Below are 18,324 nucleotides of genomic sequence, written 5' to 3'. Positions count from 1 at the left end.
TTGAAAATCTTGAACTTTAAACCAAAAGGGCTTTGAAAACATTATAAAGTGCGAAAACCAAAGGGGCTTGAACACATATCAAAGAGTGAAAACTCCCGCTTTACTGTCAAATTATGATGGAGAAAAGGCAAAAAGTTGGAGTGGTAAGCTTTATTTGCAAAACAACAAATAAAGTGCACACCTTCTAGAGGCAATGCAATACTGGGTCGATGAATGAAGCGGATGGAGCAGGCCCTATTGCCGACTCCCTGTTATAAAAATCCGCTTAATATGACATATCAGATATTAAATTGACATCAGGGTGCGTAGCACCTGAAGGCCGAGGGCTGGAAAACCCCACCTAATCGATTCAGCTCCACCCCACTCCATAGCCAAGCCTGTAAATGATCGTTGTAGAGCACACACAGACAAAGAAACCTGAAGAGAAGTTTAAAAAAAAAAAAAAAAAAAAAAAAAGAAAAAAGGCGGGAAAACATACTAAAGAAAGAAAGTACCCCTTAACTTTTTTAAAAAAGTTAACAAAGTGATGTAAATACTTTCATTTTAAAAGTTTTACAATAGTTAAAGCACCTGGCATTCCCATGTAGTCTCCCATCCAAGTACTAACCAGGCCCAAGCCTTCTTAGCTTCTGAGATCAGACAAGATTGGGCAATCTTCAGCTGGCATGTCCGTAAGCAAACTCTGCTTGAAAATCTTGGACTTTAAACAAAAGGACTTTGAAAACATTATAAAGTGCGAAAACTCCCGCTTTACTATCAAATTATGATGGAGAAAAGGCAAAAAAAGCTAACAAAGCCATGTAAATACTTTCATTTTAAAAGTTTTTCAATAGTTAAAGCTTACAGCACCTGGTATTCCCATGTAGTCTCCCATCCAAGTACTAACCAGGCCCAAGCCTTCTTAGCTTCTGAGATCAGACAAGATTGGGCATTCTTCAGCTGGTTTGTCCGTACACAAACTCTGCTTGAAAATCTTGAACTTTAAACCAAAAGGGCTTTGAAAACATTATAAAGTGCGAAAACTCCCGCTTTACTGTCAAATTATGATGGAGAAAAGGCAAAAAAAGCTAACAAAGCCATGTAAATACTTTCATTTGAAAAGTTTTTCAATAGTTAAAGCTTACAGCACCTGGTATTCCCAGGTAGTCTCCCATCCAAGTAATAACCAGGCCCAAGCCTTCTTAGCTTCTGAGATCAGACAAGATTGGGCATTCTTCAGCTGGTTTGTCCGTACACAAACTCTGCTTGAAAATCTTGAACTTTAAACCAAAGGGGCTTGAACACATATCAAAGAGTGAAAACTCCCGCTTTACTGTCAAATTATGATGGAGAAAAGGCAAAAAGTTGGAGTGGTAAGCTTTTATTTGCAAAAACAACTAAAGTGCACACCTTCTAGAGGCAATGCAATACTGGGTCGATGAATGAAGCGGATGGAGCAGGCCCTATTGCCGACTCCCTGTTATAAAAATCCGCTTAATATGACATATCAGATATTAAATTGACATCAGGGTGCGTAGCACCTGAAGGCCGAGGGCTGGAAAACCCCACCTAATCGATTCAGCTCCACCCCACTCCATAGCCAAGCCTGTAAATGATCGTTGTAGAGCACACACAGACAAAGAAACCTGAAGAGAAGTTTAAAAAAAAAAAAAAAAAAAAAAAAAAAAAAAAAGGCGGGAAAACATACTAAAGAAAGAAAGTACCCCTTAACTTATTTTAAAAAAGTTAACAAAGTGATGTAAATACTTTCATTTTAAAAGTTTTACAATAGTTAAAGCACCTGGCATTCCCATGTAGTCTCCCATCCAAGTACTAACCAGGCCCAAGCCTTCTTAGCTTCTGAGATCAGACAAGATTGGGCAATCTTCAGCTGGCATGTCCGTAAGCAAACTCTGCTTGAAAATCTTGGACTTTAAACAAAAGGACTTTGAAAACATTATAAAGTGCGAAAACTCCCGCTTTACTATCAAATTATGATGGAGAAAAGGCAAAAAAAGCTAACAAAGCCATGTAAATACTTTCATTTTAAAAGTTTTTCAATAGTTAAAGCTTACAGCACCTGGTATTCCCATGTAGTCTCCCATCCAAGTACTAACCAGGCCCAAGCCTTCTTAGCTTCTGAGATCAGACAAGATTGGGCATTCTTCAGCTGGTTTGTCCGTACACAAACTCTGCTTGAAAATCTTGAACTTTAAACCAAAAGGGCTTTGAAAACATTATAAAGTGCGAAAACTCCCGCTTTACTATCAAATTATGATGGAGAAAAGGCAAAAAAAGCTAACAAAGCCATGTAAATACTTTCATTTTAAAAGTTTTTCAATAGTTAAAGCTTACAGCACCTGGTATTCCCATGTAGTCTCCCATCCAAGTACTAACCAGGCCCAAGCCTTCTTAGCTTCTGAGATCAGACAAGATTGGGCATTCTTCAGCTGGTTTGTCCGTACACAAACTCTGCTTGAAAATCTTGAACTTTAAACCAAAAGGGCTTTGAAAACATTATAAAGTGCGAAAACTCCCGCTTTACTGTCAAATTATGATGGAGAAAAGGCAAAAAAAGCTAACAAAGCCATGTAAATACTTTCATTTGAAAAGTTTTTCAATAGTTAAAGCTTACAGCACCTGGTATTCCCAGGTAGTCTCCCATCCAAGTAATAACCAGGCCCAAGCCTTCTTAGCTTCTGAGATCAGACAAGATTGGGCATTCTTCAGCTGGTTTGTCCGTACACAAACTCTGCTTGAAAATCTTGAACTTTAAACCAAAGGGGCTTGAACACATATCAAAGAGTGAAAACTCCCGCTTTACTGTCAAATTATGATGGAGAAAAGGCAAAAAGTTGGAGTGGTAAGCTTTTATTTGCAAAACAACTAAAGTGCACACCTTCTAGAGGCAATGCAATACTGGGTCGATGAATGAAGCGGATGGAGCAGGCCCTATTGCCGACTCCCTGTTATAAAAATCCGCTTAATATGACATATCAGATATTAAATTGACATCAGGGTGCGTAGCACCTGAAGGCCGAGGGCTGGAAAACCCCACCTAATCGATTCAGCTCCACCCCACTCCATAGCCAAGCCTGTAATGATCGTTGTAGAGCACACACAGACAAAGAAACCTGAAGAGAAGTTTAAAAAAAAAAAAAAAAAAAAAAAAAGGCGGGAAAACATACTAAAGAAAGAAAGTACCCCTTAACTTACTTTAAAAAAGTTAACAAAGTGATGTAAATACTTTCATTTTAAAAGTTTTACAATAGTTAAAGCACCTGGCATTCCCATGTAGTCTCCCATCCAAGTACTAACCAGGCCCAAGCCTTCTTAGCTTCTGAGATCAGACAAGATTGGGCAATCTTCAGCTGGCATGTCCGTAAGCAAACTCTGCTTGAAAATCTTGGACTTTAAACAAAAGGGCTTTGAAAACATTATAAAGTGCGAAAACTCCCGCTTTACTGTCAAATTATGATGGAGAAAAGGCAAAAAAAGCTAACAAAGCCATGTAAATACTTTCATTTGAAAAGTTTTTCAATAGTTAAAGCTTACAGCACCTGGTATTCCCAGGTAGTCTCCCATCCAAGTAATAACCAGGCCCAAGCCTTCTTAGCTTCTGAGATCAGACAAGATTGGGCATTCTTCAGCTGGTTTGTCCGTACACAAACTCTGCTTGAAAATCTTGAACTTTAAACCAAAGGGGCTTGAACACATATCAAAGAGTGAAAACTCCCGCTTTACTGTCAAATTATGATGGAGAAAAGGCAAAAAGTTGGAGTGGTAAGCTTTTATTTGCAAAACAACTAAAGTGCACACCTTCTAGAGGCAATGCAATACTGGGTCGATGAATGAAGCGGATGGAGCAGGCCCTATTGCCGACTCCCTGTTATAAAAATCCGCTTAATATGACATATCAGATATTAAATTGACATCAGGGTGCGTAGCACCTGAAGGCCGAGGGCTGGAAAACCCCACCTAATCGATTCAGCTCCACCCCACTCCATAGCCAAGCCTGTAAATGATCGTTGTAGAGCACACACAGACAAAGAAACCTGAAGAGAAGTTTAAAAAAAAAAAAAAAAAAAAAAAAGAAAAAAGGCGGGAAAACATACTAAAGAAAGAAAGTACCCCTTAACTTATTTAAAAAAAGTTAACAAAGTGATGTAAATACTTTCATTTTAAAAGTTTTACAATAGTTAAAGCACCTGGCATTCCCATGTAGTCTCCCATCCAAGTACTAACCAGGCCCAAGCCTTCTTAGCTTCTGAGATCAGACAAGATTGGGCATTCTTCAGCTGGCATTGTCCGTACAGCAAACTCTGCTTGAAAATCTTGGACTTTAAACAAAAGGACTTTGAAAACATTATAAAGTGCGAAAACTCCCGCTTTACTGTCAAATTATGATGGAGAAAAGGCAAAAAAAGCTAACAAAGCCATGTAAATACTTTCATTTGAAAAGTTTTTCAATAGTTAAAGCTTACAGCACCTGGTATTCCCAGGTAGTCTCCCATCCAAGTAATAACCAGGCCCAAGCCTTCTTAGCTTCTGAGATCAGACAAGATTGGGAATTCTTCAGCTGGTTTGTCCGTACACAAACGCTGCTTGAAAATCTTGAACTTTAAACCAAAGGGGCTTGAACACATATCAAAGAGTGAAAACTCCCGCTTTACTGTCAAATTATGATGGAGAAAAGGCAAAAAGTTGGAGTGGTAAGCTTTTATTTGCAAAACAACTAAAGTGCACACCTTCTAGAGGCAATGCAATACTGGGTCGATGAATGAAGCGGATGGAGCAGGCCCTATTGCCGACTCCCTGTTATAAAAATCCGCTTAATATGACATATCAGATATTAAATTGACATCAGGGTGCGTAGCACCTGAAGGCCGAGGGCTGGAAAACCCCACCTAATCGATTCAGCTCCACCCCACTCCATAGCCAAGCCTGTAATGATCGTTGTAGAGCACACACAGACAAAGAAACCTGAAGAGAAGTTTAAAAAAAAAAAAAAAAAAAAAAAAGAAAAAAGGCGGGAAAACATACTAAAGAAAGAAAGTACCCCTTAACTTATTTAAAAAAGTTAACAAAGTGATGTAAATACTTTCATTTTAAAAGTTTTACAATAGTTAAAGCACCTGGCATTCCCATGTAGTCTCCCATCCAAGTACTAACCAGGCCCAAGCCTTCTTAGCTTCTGAGATCAGACAAGATTGGGCAATCTTCAGCTGGCATGTCCGTAAGCAAACTCTGCTTGAAAATCTTGGACTTTAAACAAAAGGACTTTGAAAACATTATAAAGTGCGAAAACTCCCGCTTTACTATCAAATTATGATGGAGAAAAGGCAAAAAAAGCTAACAAAGCCATGTAAATACTTTCATTTTAAAAGTTTTTCAATAGTTAAAGCTTACAGCACCTGGTATTCCCATGTAGTCTCCCATCCAAGTACTAACCAGGCCCAAGCCTTCTTAGCTTCTGAGATCAGACAAGATTGGGCATTCTTCAGCTGGTTTGTCCGTACACAAACTCTGCTTGAAAATCTTGAACTTTAAACCAAAAGGGCTTTGAAAACATTATAAAGTGCGAAAACTCCCGCTTTACTGTCAAATTATGATGGAGAAAAGGCAAAAAAAGCTAACAAAGCCATGTAAATACTTTCATTTGAAAAGTTTTTCAATAGTTAAAGCTTACAGCACCTGGTATTCCCAGGTAGTCTCCCATCCAAGTAATAACCAGGCCCAAGCCTTCTTAGCTTCTGAGATCAGACAAGATTGGGCATTCTTCAGCTGGTTTGTCCGTACACAAACTCTGCTTGAAAATCTTGAACTTTAAACCAAAGGGGCTTGAACACATATCAAAGAGTGAAAACTCCCGCTTTACTGTCAAATTATGATGGAGAAAAGGCAAAAAGTTGGAGTGGTAAGCTTTTATTTGCAAAACAACTAAAGTGCACACCTTCTAGAGGCAATGCAATACTGGGTCGATGAATAAAGCGGATGGAGCAGGCCCTATTGCCGACTCCCTGTTATAAAAATCCGCTTAATATGACATATCAGATATTAAATTGACATCAGGGTGCGTAGCACCTGAAGGCCGAGGGCTGGAAAACCCCACCTAATCGATTCAGCTCCACCCCACTCCATAGCCAAGCCTGTAAATGATCGTTGTAGAGCACACACAGACAAAGAAACCTGAAGAGAAGTTTAAAAAAAAAAAAAAAAAAAAAAAAAAAAAAAAAGGCGGGAAAACATACTAAAGAAAGAAAGTACCCCTTAACTTATTTAAAAAAGTTAACAAAGTGATGTAAATACTTTCATTTTAAAAGTTTTACAATAGTTAAAGCACCTGGCATTCCCATGTAGTCTCCCATCCAAGTACTAACCAGGCCCAAGCCTTCTTAGCTTCTGAGATCAGACAAGATTGGGCAATCTTCAGCTGGCATGTCCGTAAGCAAACTCTGCTTGAAAATCTTGGACTTTAAACAAAAGGACTTTGAAAACATTATAAAGTGCGAAAACTCCCGCTTTACTATCAAATTATGATGGAGAAAAGGCAAAAAAAGCTAACAAAGCCATGTAAATACTTTCATTTTAAAAGTTTTTCAATAGTTAAAGCTTACAGCACCTGGTATTCCCATGTAGTCTCCCATCCAAGTACTAACCAGGCCCAAGCCTTCTTAGCTTCTGAGATCAGACAAGATTGGGCATTCTTCAGCTGGTTTGTCCGTACACAAACTCTGCTTGAAAATCTTGAACTTTAAACCAAAAGGGCTTTGAAAACATTATAAAGTGCGAAAACTCCCGCTTTACTGTCAAATTATGATGGAGAAAAGGCAAAAAAAGCTAACAAAGCCATGTAAATACTTTCATTTGAAAAGTTTTTCAATAGTTAAAGCTTACAGCACCTGGTATTCCCAGGTAGTCTCCCATCCAAGTAATAACCAGGCCCAAGCCTTCTTAGCTTCTGAGATCAGACAAGATTGGGCATTCTTCAGCTGGTTTGTCCGTACACAAACTCTGCTTGAAAATCTTGAACTTTAAACCAAAGGGGCTTGAACACATATCAAAGAGTGAAAACTCCCGCTTTACTGTCAAATTATGATGGAGAAAAGGCAAAAAGTTGGAGTGGTAAGCTTTTATTTGCAAAACAACTAAAGTGCACACCTTCTAGAGGCAATGCAATACTGGGTCGATGAATAAAGCGGATGGAGCAGGCCCTATTGCCGACTCCCTGTTATAAAAATCCGCTTAATATGACATATCAGATATTAAATTGACATCAGGGTGCGTAGCACCTGAAGGCCGAGGGCTGGAAAACCCCACCTAATCGATTCAGCTCCACCCCACTCCATAGCCAAGCCTGTAAATGATCGTTGTAGAGCACACACAGACAAAGAAACCTGAAGAGAAGTTTAAAAAAAAAAAAAAAAAAAAAAAAAAGAAAAAAGGCGGGAAAACATACTAAAGAAAGAAAGTACCCCTTAACTTATTTAAAAAAGTTAACAAAGTGATGTAAATACTTTCATTTTAAAAGTTTTACAATAGTTAAAGCACCTGGCATTCCCATGTAGTCTCCCATCCAAGTACTAACCAGGCCCAAGCCTTCTTAGCTTCTGAGATCAGACAAGATTGGGCAATCTTCAGCTGGCATGTCCGTAAGCAAACTCTGCTTGAAAATCTTGGACTTTAAACAAAAGGACTTTGAAAACATTATAAAGTGCGAAAACTCCCGCTTTACTATCAAATTATGATGGAGAAAAGGCAAAAAAAGCTAACAAAGCCATGTAAATACTTTCATTTTAAAAGTTTTTCAATAGTTAAAGCTTACAGCACCTGGTATTCCCATGTAGTCTCCCATCCAAGTACTAACCAGGCCCAAGCCTTCTTAGCTTCTGAGATCAGACAAGATTGGGCATTCTTCAGCTGGTTTGTCCGTACACAAACTCTGCTTGAAAATCTTGAACTTTAAACCAAAAGGGCTTTGAAAACATTATAAAGTGCGAAAACTCCCGCTTTACTGTCAAATTATGATGGAGAAAAGGCAAAAAAAGCTAACAAAGCCATGTAAATACTTTCATTTGAAAAGTTTTTCAATAGTTAAAGCTTACAGCACCTGGTATTCCCAGGTAGTCTCCCATCCAAGTAATAACCAGGCCCAAGCCTTCTTAGCTTCTGAGATCAGACAAGATTGGGCATTCTTCAGCTGGTTTGTCCGTACACAAACTCTGCTTGAAAATCTTGAACTTTAAACCAAAGGGGCTTGAACACATATCAAAGAGTGAAAACTCCCGCTTTACTGTCAAATTATGATGGAGAAAAGGCAAAAAGTTGGAGTGGTAAGCTTTTATTTGCAAAACAACTAAAGTGCACACCTTCTAGAGGCAATGCAATACTGGGTCGATGAATAAAGCGGATGGAGCAGGCCCTATTGCCGACTCCCTGTTATAAAAATCCGCTTAATATGACATATCAGATATTAAATTGACATCAGGGTGCGTAGCACCTGAAGGCCGAGGGCTGGAAAACCCCACCTAATCGATTCAGCTCCACCCCACTCCATAGCCAAGCCTGTAAATGATCGTTGTAGAGCACACACAGACAAAGAAACCTGAAGAGAAGTTTAAAAAAAAAAAAAAAAAAAAAAAAAGAAAAAAGGCGGGAAAACATACTAAAGAAAGAAAGTACCCCTTAACTTATTTAAAAAAGTTAACAAAGTGATGTAAATACTTTCATTTTAAAAGTTTTACAATAGTTAAAGCACCTGGCATTCCCATGTAGTCTCCCATCCAAGTACTAACCAGGCCCAAGCCTTCTTAGCTTCTGAGATCAGACAAGATTGGGCAATCTTCAGCTGGCATGTCCGTAAGCAAACTCTGCTTGAAAATCTTGGACTTTAAACAAAAGGACTTTGAAAACATTATAAAGTGCGAAAACTCCCGCTTTACTATCAAATTATGATGGAGAAAAGGCAAAAAAAGCTAACAAAGCCATGTAAATACTTTCATTTGAAAAGTTTTTCAATAGTTAAAGCTTACAGCACCTGGTATTCCCAGGTAGTCTCCCATCCAAGTAATAACCAGGCCCAAGCCTTCTTAGCTTCTGAGATCAGACAAGATTGGGCATTCTTCAGCTGGTTTGTCCGTACACAAACTCTGCTTGAAAATCTTGAACTTTAAACCAAAGGGGCTTGAACACATATCAAAGAGTGAAAACTCCCGCTTTACTGTCAAATTATGATGGAGAAAAGGCAAAAAGTTGGAGTGGTAAGCTTTTATTTGCAAAACAACTAAAGTGCACACCTTCTAGAGGCAATGCAATACTGGGTCGATGAATGAAGCGGATGGAGCAGGCCCTATTGCCGACTCCCTGTTATAAAAATCCGCTTAATATGACATATCAGATATTAAATTGACATCAGGGTGCGTAGCACCTGAAGGCCGAGGGCTGGAAAACCCCACCTAATCGATTCAGCTCCACCCCACTCCATAGCCAAGCCTGTAAATGATCGTTGTAGAGCACACACAGACAAAGAAACCTGAAGAGAAGTTTAAAAAAAAAAAAAAAAAAAAAAAAAGAAAAAAGGCGGGAAAACATACTAAAGAAAGAAAGTACCCCTTAACTTATTTAAAAAAGTTAACAAAGTGATGTAAATACTTTCATTTTAAAAGTTTTACAATAGTTAAAGCACCTGGCATTCCCATGTAGTCTCCCATCCAAGTACTAACCAGGCCCAAGCCTTCTTAGCTTCTGAGATCAGACAAGATTGGGCAATCTTCAGCTGGCATGTCCGTAAGCAAACTCTGCTTGAAAATCTTGGACTTTAAACAAAAGGACTTTGAAAACATTATAAAGTGCGAAAACTCCCGCTTTACTATCAAATTATGATGGAGAAAAGGCAAAAAAAGCTAACAAAGCCATGTAAATACTTTCATTTTAAAAGTTTTTCAATAGTTAAAGCTTACAGCACCTGGTATTCCCATGTAGTCTCCCATCCAAGTACTAACCAGGCCCAAGCCTTCTTAGCTTCTGAGATCAGACAAGATTGGGCATTCTTCAGCTGGTTTGTCCGTACACAAACTCTGCTTGAAAATCTTGAACTTTAAACCAAAAGGGCTTTGAAAACATTATAAAGTGCGAAAACTCCCGCTTTACTGTCAAATTATGATGGAGAAAAGGCAAAAAAAGCTAACAAAGCCATGTAAATACTTTCATTTGAAAAGTTTTTCAATAGTTAAAGCTTACAGCACCTGGTATTCCCAGGTAGTCTCCCATCCAAGTAATAACCAGGCCCAAGCCTTCTTAGCTTCTGAGATCAGACAAGATTGGGCATTCTTCAGCTGGTTTGTCCGTACACAAACTCTGCTTGAAAATCTTGAACTTTAAACCAAAGGGGCTTGAACACATATCAAAGAGTGAAAACTCCCGCTTTACTGTCAAATTATGATGGAGAAAAGGCAAAAAGTTGGAGTGGTAAGCTTTTATTTGCAAAACAACTAAAGTGCACACCTTCTAGAGGCAATGCAATACTGGGTCGATGAATGAAGCGGATGGAGCAGGCCCTATTGCCGACTCCCTGTTATAAAAATCCGCTTAATATGAAATATCAGATATTAAATTGACATCAGGGTGCGTAGCACCTGAAGGCCGAGGGCTGGAAAACCCCACCTAATCGATTCAGCTCCACCCCACTCCATAGCCAAGCCTGTAAATGATCGTTGTAGAGCACACACAGACAAAGAAACCTGAAGAGAAGTTTAAAAAAAAAAAAAAAAAAAAAAAAAGAAAAAAGGCGGGAAAACATACTAAAGAAAGAAAGTACCCCTTAACTTATTTAAAAAAGTTAACAAAGTGATGTAAATACTTTCATTTTAAAAGTTTTACAATAGTTAAAGCACCTGGCATTCCCATGTAGTCTCCCATCCAAGTACTAACCAGGCCCAAGCCTTCTTAGCTTCTGAGATCAGACAAGATTGGGCAATCTTCAGCTGGCATGTCCGTAAGCAAACTCTGCTTGAAAATCTTGGACTTTAAACAAAAGGACTTTGAAAACATTATAAAGTGCGAAAACTCCCGCTTTACTATCAAATTATGATGGAGAAAAGGCAAAAAAAGCTAACAAAGCCATGTAAATACTTTCATTTTAAAAGTTTTTCAATAGTTAAAGCTTACAGCACCTGGTATTCCCATGTAGTCTCCCATCCAAGTACTAACCAGGCCCAAGCCTTCTTAGCTTCTGAGATCAGACAAGATTGGGCATTCTTCAGCTGGTTTGTCCGTACACAAACTCTGCTTGAAAATCTTGAACTTTAAACCAAAAGGGCTTTGAAAACATTATAAAGTGCGAAAACTCCCGCTTTACTGTCAAATTATGATGGAGAAAAGGCAAAAAAAGCTAACAAAGCCATGTAAATACTTTCATTTGAAAAGTTTTTCAATAGTTAAAGCTTACAGCACCTGGTATTCCCAGGTAGTCTCCCATCCAAGTAATAACCAGGCCCAAGCCTTCTTAGCTTCTGAGATCAGACAAGATTGGGCATTCTTCAGCTGGTTTGTCCGTACACAAACTCTGCTTGAAAATCTTGAACTTTAAACCAAAGGGGCTTGAACACATATCAAAGAGTGAAAACTCCCGCTTTACTGTCAAATTATGATGGAGAAAAGGCAAAAAGTTGGAGTGGTAAGCTTTTATTTGCAAAACAACTAAAGTGCACACCTTCTAGAGGCAATGCAATACTGGGTCGATGAATGAAGCGGATGGAGCAGGCCCTATTGCCGACTCCCTGTTATAAAAATCCGCTTAATATGACATATCAGATATTAAATTGACATCAGGGTGCGTAGCACCTGAAGGCCGAGGGCTGGAAAACCCCACCTAATCGATTCAGCTCCACCCCACTCCATAGCCAAGCCTGTAAATGATCGTTGTAGAGCACACACAGACAAAGAAACCTGAAGAGAAGTTTAAAAAAAAAAAAAAAAAAAAAAAGAAAAAAGGCGGGAAAACATACTAAAGAAAGAAAGTACCCCTTAACTTACTTTAAAAAAGTTAACAAAGTGATGTAAATACTTTCATTTTAAAAGTTTTACAATAGTTAAAGCACCTGGCATTCCCATGTAGTCTCCCATCCAAGTACTAACCAGGCCCAAGCCTTCTTAGCTTCTGAGATCAGACAAGATTGGGCAATCTTCAGCTGGCATGTCCGTAAGCAAACTCTGCTTGAAAATCTTGGACTTTAAACAAAAGGACTTTGAAAACATTATAAAGTGCGAAAACTCCCGCTTTACTATCAAATTATGATGGAGAAAAGGCAAAAAAAGCTAACAAAGCCATGTAAATACTTTCATTTTAAAAGTTTTTCAATAGTTAAAGCTTACAGCACCTGGTATTCCCATGTAGTCTCCCATCCAAGTACTAACCAGGCCCAAGCCTTCTTAGCTTCTGAGATCAGACAAGATTGGGCATTCTTCAGCTGGTTTGTCCGTACACAAACTCTGCTTGAAAATCTTGACTTTAAACCAAAAGGGCTTTGAAAACATTATAAAGTGCGAAAACTCCCGCTTTACTATCAAATTATGATGGAGAAAAGGCAAAAAAAGCTAACAAAGCCATGTAAATACTTTCATTTTAAAAGTTTTTCAATAGTTAAAGCTTACAGCACCTGGTATTCCCATGTAGTCTCCCATCCAAGTACTAACCAGGCCCAAGCCTTCTTAGCTTCTGAGATCAGACAAGATTGGGCATTCTTCAGCTGGTTTGTCCGTACACAAACTCTGCTTGAAAATCTTGAACTTTAAACCAAAGGGCTTGAAAACATATCAAAGTGCGAAAACTCCCGCTTTACTGTCAAATTATGATGGAGAAAAGGCAAAAAAAGCTAACAAAGCCATGTAAATACTTTCATTTTAAAAGTTTTTCAATAGTTAAAGCTTACAGCACCTGGTATTCCCAGGTAGTCTCCCATCCAAGTACTAACCAGGCCCAAGCCTTCTTAGCTTCTGAGATCAGACAAGATTGGGCATTCTTCAGCTGGTTTGTCCGTACACAAACTCTGCTTGAAAATCTTGAACTTTAAACCAAAGGGGCTTGAACACATATCAAAGAGTGAAAACTCCCGCTTTACTGTCAAATTATGATGGAGAAAAGGCAAAAAGTTGGAGTGGTAAGCTTTTATTTGCAAAACAACAATAAAGTGCACACCTTCTAGAGGCAATGCAATACTGGGTCGATGAATGAAGCGGATGGAGCAGGCCCTATTGCCGACTCCCTGTTATAAAAATCCGCTTAATATGACATATCAGATATTAAATTGACATCAGGGTGCGTAGCACCTGAAGGCCGAGGGCTGGAAAACCCCACCTAATCGATTCAGCTCCACCCCACTCCATAGCCAAGCCTGTAAATGATCGTTGTAGAGCACACACAGACAAAGAAACCTGAAGAGAAGTTTAAAAAAAAAAAAAAAAAAAAAAAAAGAAAAAAGGCGGGAAAACATACTAAAGAATGAAAATACCCCTTAACTTACTTAAAAAAAAAAATAACAAGGCCATGTAAATACTTTCATTTTAAAAGTTTTTCAATAGTTAAAGCTTACAGCACCTGGTATTCCCAGGTAGTCTCCCATCCAAGTACTAACCAGGCCCAAGCCTTCTTAGCATCTGAGATCAGACAAGATTGAGCAATCTTCAGCCGGCATGTCCATAAGCAAACCCTGCTTGAAAATCTTGAACTTTAAACCAACGGGCTTGAACACATATCAAAGAGTGAAAACTCCCGCTTTACTGTCAAATTATCATGGAGAAAAGGCAAAAAGTTGGAGTGGTAAGCTTTTAATTGCAATACAACAAATAAAGTGGACACCTCCTAGAGGCAATGCAATACTGGGTCGATGAATGGAGCGGATGGAGCAGGCCCTATTGCCGACTCCCTGTTCTAAAAATCCGCTTAATATGATGTATCAGATATTAAACTGACATCAGGGTCCGTAGCACCTTAAGGCCGAGGGCTGGAAAACCCCACCTAATCGATTCAGCTCCACCCCACTCCATAGCCAAGCCTGTGAATGATCGTTGTAGAGCACGCACAGACAACGAAACCTGAAGAGAAGTTTAAAAAAAAAAAAAAAAAAAAAAGGCGGGAAAACATATCAAAGAATGAAAATACCCCTTAACTTACTTAAAAAAAAACTAACAAAGCCATGTAAATACATTCATTTTAAAAGTTTTTCAATAGTTAAAGCTTACAGCACCTGGTATTCCCAGGTAGTCTCCCATCCAAGTACTAACCAGGCCCAAGCCTTCTTAGCATCTGAGATCAGACAAGATTGAGCAATCTACAGCTGGCATGTCCGTAAGCAAACTCTGCTTGAAAATCTTGAACTTTAAACCAACGGGCTTGAACACATATCAAAGAGTGAAAACTCCCGCTTTACTGTCAAATTATCATGGAGAAAAGGCAAAAAGTTGGAGTGGTAAGCTTTTATTTTTAATACAACAAATAAAGTGCACACCTTCTAGAGGCAATGCAATACTGGGTCGATGAATGAAGCGGATGGAGCAGGCCCTATTGCCGACTCCCTGTTATAAAAATCCGCTTAATATGACATATCAGATATTAAATTGACATCAGGGTGCGTAGCACCTGAAGGCCGAGGGCTGGAAAACCCCACCTAATCGATTCAGCTCCACCCCACTCCATAGCCAAGCCTGTGAATGATCGTTGTAGAGCACACACAGACAAAGAAACCTGAAGAGAAGTTTAAAAAAAAAAAAAAAAAAAAAAAAGAAAAAAGGCGGGAAAACATACTAAAGAAAGAAAGTACCCCTTAACTTACTTTAAAAAAAGTTAACAAAGTGATGTAAATACTTTCATTTTAAAAGTTTTACAATAGTTAAAGCTTACAGCACCTGGCATTCCCATGTAGTCTCCCATCCAAGTACTAACCAGGCCCAAGCCTTCTTAGCTTCTGAGATCAGACAAGATTGGGCATTCTTCAGCTGGCTTGTCCGTAAGCAAACTCTGCTTGAAAATCTTGAACTTTAAACAAAAGGGCTTTGAAAACATTATAAAGTGCGAAAACTCCCGCTTTACTGTCAAATTATGATGGAGAAAAGGCAAAAAAAGCTAACAAAGCCATGTAAATACTTTCATTTTAAAAGTTTTTCAATAGTTAAAGCTTACAGCACCTGGTATTCCCATGTAGTCTCCCATCCAAGTACTAACCAGGCCCAAGCCTTCTTAGCTTCTGAGATCAGACAAGATTGGGCAATTCTTCAGCTGGTTTGTCCGTACACAAACTCTGCTTGAAAATCTTGAACTTTAAACCAAAGGGGCTTGAAAACATTATAAAGAGTGAAAACTCCCGCTTTACTGTCAAATTATGATGGAGAAAAGGCAAAAAAAGCTAACAAAGCCATGTAAATACTTTCATTTTAAAAGTTTTTCAATAGTTAAAGCTTACAGCACCTGGTATTCCCAGGTAGTCTCCCATCCAAGTACTAACCAGGCCCAAGCCTTCTTAGCTTCTGAGATCAGACAAGATTGAGCAATCTTCAGCTGGCATGTCCGTAAGCAAACTCTGCTTGAAAATCTTGAACTTTAAACCAACGGGCTTGAACACATATCAAAGAGTGAAAACTCCCGCTTTACTGTCAAATTATTATGGAGAAAAGGCAAAAAAAGCTAACAAAGCCATGTAAATACTTTCATTTTAAAAGTTTTTCAATTAGTTAAAGCTTACAGGCCCTGGTATTCCCAGGTTGTCTCCCATCCAAGTACTAACCAGGCCCAGCCTTCTTAGCTTCTGAGATCAGACAAGATTGGGCATTCTTCAGCTGGTTTGTCTGTACACAAACTCTGCTTGAAAATCTTGAACTTTAAGCCAAAGGGGCTTGAACACATATCAAAGAGTGAAAACTCCCGCTTTACTGTCAAATTATGATGGAGAAAAGGCAAAAAAAGCTAACAAAGCCATGTAAATACTTTCATTTTAAAAGTTTTTCAATAGTTAAAGCTTACAGCACATGGCATTCCCATCGTAGTCTCCCATCCAAGTACTAACCAGGCCCAAGCCTTCTTAGCTTCTGAGATCAGACAAGGATTGGGCAGTCTTCAGCTGGTTTGTCCGTACACAAACTCTGCTTGAAAATCTTGAACTTTAAGCCAAAGGGGCATTGAACACATATCAAAGAGTGAAAACTCCCGCTTTACTATCAAATTATCATGGAGAAAAGGCAAAAAGTTGGAGTGGTAAGCTTTTATTTGTAATACAACAAATAAAGTGCACACCTTCTAGAGGCAATGCAATACTGGGTCGATGAATGGAGCGGATGGAGCAGGCCCTATTGCCGACTCCCTGTTCTAAAAATCCGCTTAATATGAATGTATCAGATATTAAACTTGACATCAGGGTGCGTAGCACCTTAAGGCCGAGGGCTGGAAAACCGCACCTAATCGATTCAGCTCCACCCCACTTCCATAGCCAAGCCTGTGAATGATCGTTGTAGAGCACACAGCAGACAAAGAAACCTGAAGAGAAGTTTAAAAAAAAAAAAAAAAAAAGAAAAAAGGCGGGAAAACATATCAAAGAATGAAAATACCCCTTAACTTACTTAAAAAAAGTTAACAAAGTGATGTAAATACTTACATTTTAAAAGTTTTACAATAGTTAAAGCTTACAGCACCTGGCATTCCCACGTAGTCTCCCATCCAAGTACTAACCAGGCCCAAGCCTTCTTAGCTTCTGAGATCAGACAAGATTGGGCATTCTTCAGCTGGTTTGTCCGTACACAAACTCTGCTTGAAAATCTTGAACTTTAAACAAAAGGGCTTTGAAAACATTATAAAGTGCGAAAACTCCCGCTTTACTGTCAAATTATGATGGAGAAAAGGCAAAAAAAGCTAACAAAGCCATGTAAATACTTTCATTTTAAAAGTTTTCAATAGTTAAAGCTTACAGCACCTGGTATTCCCAGGTAGTCTCCCATCCAAGTACTAACCAGGCCCAAGCCTTCTTAGCTTCTGAGATCAGACAAGATTGGGCATTCTTCAGCTGGTTTGTCCGTACACAAACTCTGCTTGAAAATCTTGAACTTTAAACCAAAAGGGCTTTGAAAACATTATAAAGTGCGAAAACTCCCGCTTTACTGTCAAATTATGATGGAGAAAAGGCAAAAAAAGCTAACAAAGCCATGTAAATACTTTCATTTGAAAAGTTTTTCAATAGTTAAAGCTTACAGCACCTGGTATTCCCAGGTAGTCTCCCATCCAAGTAATAACCAGGCCCAAGCCTTCTTAGCTTCTGAGATCAGACAAGATTGGGCATTCTTCAGCTGGTTTGTCCGTACACAAACTCTGCTTGAAAATCTTGAACTTTAAACCAAAGGGGCTTGAACACATATCAAAGAGTGAAAACTCCCGCTTTACTGTCAAATTATGATGGAGAAAAGGCAAAAAGTTGGAGTGGTAAGCTTTTATTTGCAAAACAACTAAAGTGCACACCTTCTAGAGGCAATGCAATACTGGGTCGATGAATGGAGCGGATGGAGCAGGCCCTATTGCCGACTCCCTGTTCTAAAAATCCGCTTAATATGATGTATCAGATATTAAACTGACATCAGGGTCCGTAGCACCTTAAGGCCGAGGGCTGGAAAACCCCACCTAATCGATTCAGCTCCACCCCACTCCATAGCCAAGCCTGTGAATGATGGTTGTAGAGCACGCACAGACAACGAAACCTGAAGAGAAGTTTAAAAAAAAAAAAAAAAAAAAAAAAAAGGCGGGAAAACATATCAAAGAATGAAAATACCCCTTAACTTACTTAAAAAAAAACTAACAAAGCCATGTAAATACATTCATTTTAAAAGTTTTTCAATAGTTAAAGCTTACAGCACCTGGTATTCCCAGGTAGTCTCCCATCCAAGTACTAACCAGGCCCAAGCCTTCTTAGCATCTGAGATCAGACAAGATTGAGCAATCTACAGCTGGCATGTCCGTAAGCAAACTCTGCTTGAAAATCTTGAACTTTAAATCAACGGGCTTGAACACATATCAAAGAGTGAAAACTCCCGCTTTACTGTCAAATTATCATGGAGAAAAGGCAAAAAGTTGGAGTGGTAAGCTTTTATTTTTAATACAACAAATAAAGTGCACACCTTCTAGAGGCAATGCAATACTGGGTCGATGAATGGAGAGGATGGAGCAGGCCCTATTGCCGACTCCCTGTTCTAAAAATCCGCTTAATATGATGTATCAGATATTAAACTGACATCAGGGTCTGTAGCACCTTAAGGCCGAGGGCTGGAAAACCCCACCTAATCGATTCAGCTCCACCCCACTCAATAGCCAAGCCT

At 39.0% G+C, this 18,324-nt stretch overlaps 17 pseudogenes; all 17 read right to left on the bottom strand.

The window, feature by feature from the left end:
• Positions 1–837: 837 nt before the first annotated feature.
• LOC114772362 (uncharacterized) lies at positions 838–956 on the bottom strand (annotated as a pseudogene).
• Positions 957–2,047: 1,091 nt separating this feature from the next.
• Positions 2,048–2,166, bottom strand: LOC114772361 (uncharacterized; annotated as a pseudogene).
• Positions 2,167–2,327: 161 nt separating this feature from the next.
• LOC114772360 (uncharacterized) lies at positions 2,328–2,446 on the bottom strand (annotated as a pseudogene).
• A 2,935-nt stretch (positions 2,447–5,381) lies between these two features.
• Positions 5,382–5,500, bottom strand: LOC114772359 (uncharacterized; annotated as a pseudogene).
• A 1,089-nt stretch (positions 5,501–6,589) lies between these two features.
• Positions 6,590–6,708, bottom strand: LOC114772358 (uncharacterized; annotated as a pseudogene).
• Positions 6,709–7,797: 1,089 nt separating this feature from the next.
• Positions 7,798–7,916, bottom strand: LOC114772357 (uncharacterized; annotated as a pseudogene).
• Positions 7,917–9,931: 2,015 nt separating this feature from the next.
• Positions 9,932–10,050, bottom strand: LOC114772354 (uncharacterized; annotated as a pseudogene).
• A 1,088-nt stretch (positions 10,051–11,138) lies between these two features.
• Positions 11,139–11,257, bottom strand: LOC114772353 (uncharacterized; annotated as a pseudogene).
• A 1,087-nt stretch (positions 11,258–12,344) lies between these two features.
• Positions 12,345–12,463, bottom strand: LOC114772352 (uncharacterized; annotated as a pseudogene).
• A 160-nt stretch (positions 12,464–12,623) lies between these two features.
• Positions 12,624–12,742, bottom strand: LOC114772351 (uncharacterized; annotated as a pseudogene).
• Positions 12,743–12,901: 159 nt separating this feature from the next.
• On the bottom strand, positions 12,902–13,020 carry LOC114772348 (uncharacterized; annotated as a pseudogene).
• Positions 13,021–14,210: 1,190 nt separating this feature from the next.
• On the bottom strand, positions 14,211–14,329 carry LOC114772343 (uncharacterized; annotated as a pseudogene).
• A 539-nt stretch (positions 14,330–14,868) lies between these two features.
• Positions 14,869–14,987, bottom strand: LOC114772346 (uncharacterized; annotated as a pseudogene).
• A 440-nt stretch (positions 14,988–15,427) lies between these two features.
• Positions 15,428–15,546, bottom strand: LOC114772355 (uncharacterized; annotated as a pseudogene).
• Positions 15,547–16,644: 1,098 nt separating this feature from the next.
• LOC114772324 (uncharacterized) lies at positions 16,645–16,763 on the bottom strand (annotated as a pseudogene).
• A 159-nt stretch (positions 16,764–16,922) lies between these two features.
• Positions 16,923–17,041, bottom strand: LOC114772347 (uncharacterized; annotated as a pseudogene).
• An 812-nt stretch (positions 17,042–17,853) lies between these two features.
• Positions 17,854–17,972, bottom strand: LOC114772342 (uncharacterized; annotated as a pseudogene).
• Between the last annotated feature and the right edge of the window lie 352 nt (positions 17,973–18,324).

This window comes from Denticeps clupeoides, unplaced genomic scaffold (genome assembly GCF_900700375.1).
Source record: "Denticeps clupeoides unplaced genomic scaffold, fDenClu1.1, whole genome shotgun sequence".
NCBI lineage: Eukaryota > Metazoa > Chordata > Actinopteri > Clupeiformes > Denticipitidae > Denticeps > Denticeps clupeoides.
The sequence above is the reverse complement of the archived record's forward strand: the minus strand, read 5'-3'. Positions and strand labels throughout refer to the sequence as shown.